Here is a 2340-nt window from a genome sequence, read left to right on the forward strand (position 1 = left end):
ACACACACACACACACACATGCACACACCTACAAACACACACACACATGCACACACTGGGTATTTCCAAGGGAAATAAGAGAGAGAGGTTATTTTAGGACATTGTGCTACTTGTTCTCACTCCTCCCGGAGCTAATGAAAGCAGTGTCTACCAGCTGAGTTATATGAAGAAAACGTTGCTCTCTGTTTTGTCCTTGCAAATCACAACAGCAATTGCAATCGAAAAGCAGAGAGAGAGAGAGAGAGAGAGAGAGAGAGAGAGAGAGAGAGAGAGATTTATCCTCACTTCCTCTCTGTGTTAGATTCCTGAGAAGTATTTTAGCAGCTCCTAGAAGCTTTTAGTAACAGTCTCTGTACCTTTCTGCCTGCATGGATTGGGGCGTTAACCCCTCTTTAGCAGCAGCAGATTCATTTCCCCTGACTCTTGGCTGTAAGCTAGCCACAAAAGAGAGCTGTGAGTTCCTATGTGTGTGTTTGTCACACAGAAAAAAGGCCATATTCACAACTCTGGTCTTTAATTGAGGTGCTGACGTGGGGGTGGTGTTCATGACAGCCCTGCTCAGTTATCCAAAAAGAAATGAGTCACTTCACTGGCTCCATGTAATAATTAACAATTGAGGATGTTAAAAAAAAAAGAAAAAGTTATATAATATTTGTAGATGTTTGAAATGACTAGATGGTCTTTCATAGTCTTTATTACACGATTCTTTGGAACCACTCTCCATGTGATTCATAATGTTGGATTTAAAGCAACAGAGAAGTTGGATGTCATCACACATTTGCCATCATTGCAAGTTATTGCGCTCACTTGTATTTATTATTTTGTTGAGGTGAGTAAATCCCATAACTGTATAAGGGTTATATACAGCATTAGAACACCTTTATATTTATATGACACAAGGTTTTCAAATACTTGACATACTTGACAGCAGCAGGAAAGGTTTTATTGTGGAGCCTGGCCTCATTTCGCTCATGTCAAACATCCTGAGAATGAGAGTCATATGTGTACAAAGGCAGTTCTTTCAGGCCTGACACTGACATAAAGAGCAGGGCCACTGGGCTGTTTCATTGTGTACATTCTGCTGCCAGGCAACTCTCCAAACTTTATTGTAAACACTGTATGGTGCTGTTCAGCCTCAGCGTAATGCCATTGTCCACGTTCTCACCATGGCAGTTAATGCATTCACCTTGACAATAATTAAAAATTTACTTTGGTGGAGGCAGCCTGCCATCAACTTTTGCCAAAATATTAGAGAAATAAAAGAGTTCGCTCTGAACAATCTGTATCCGTAGCATGCTTTATTTTGATATAGGCTTGAGAGAGAACACTACAATTAAAGCTGCATAGTCAACAGACAGTATTTACTATTGTTATGCCTAGAATGTGCAGTTAAAGTCATTAATAAGATAAATACATGTTTATTTTGATGAGAAAAACTAATGTAGCGGTGATGAGTGGAAATCCATCATAGGAGACGATCAGTAGCATTTTGTTACTTTGAGGCAACTTCTGTTTTAAAATATCCCAAATCCTGCTAAATCCAAACTGGTGTAAAAAGCCTTTTTTTCATTTTCACTTTTTATACAATGACACTTTGTTTGGTCATCTGGTAAGCAGTTGAATAATCATCAGATAAACCCTCCCATCTCTTGTAAACAAGAAACGCCATGAATGAATGGCCCCATTCTATAAAGTCCGTTCACTGAACAGAAAGGGGGTTTGAGGAAGTACTAATGCACCAAGAAATATGATTTCCATTTAAAAGTAGGATAGTGGGAATGCATGCGCTCTGTTTCCTGTTGCTGGTAGAAGACTTATGAGAAGCCTAACATCTTTTGCTAATAAAACTTTCATGAGCTTGAGTAATGAAGAGCACTAGAGGGCTCTTTATGCAACGTCGGCCTGGGACTTTCTTCTTACCTCACATGTCCTTTCACTTTAGTTTTGTTCCATCTCCACTGACATTTTACCCTACAGAGCCACATAGCTGACTTGTAGTCTTCTCTTAAGTTAGTATATATTGTCATTTCTGAAAAAAATTGGGAGCATTTGCAAAATCAACATTTAGTCAGGCATGTTCTGAAGAGCAAATCACAACTCCAACCGCTGTGTTTGTGCAGCAGAGATGAGATCTACAGTCAGCCATAAAAGACAGAAATAAAAGCATTCAGTGGGCTCTGCTATCTCACATACCTCACCCACTGTGGGAAACACACAACGCTGTGACTCTCCCTTTCTACATACAGTGGGTACGGAAAGTATTCAGACCCCTTTAAATTTTTCACTCTGTTTCATTGCAGCCATTTGCTAAAATCAAAAAAGTTCATTTTATTTCTCATT

This window comes from Anarrhichthys ocellatus, unplaced genomic scaffold (assembly GCF_004355925.1).
Source record: "Anarrhichthys ocellatus isolate YVR2014 unplaced genomic scaffold, GSC_Weel_1.0 scaffold20, whole genome shotgun sequence".
NCBI classification, from domain to species: domain Eukaryota; kingdom Metazoa; phylum Chordata; class Actinopteri; order Perciformes; family Anarhichadidae; genus Anarrhichthys; species Anarrhichthys ocellatus.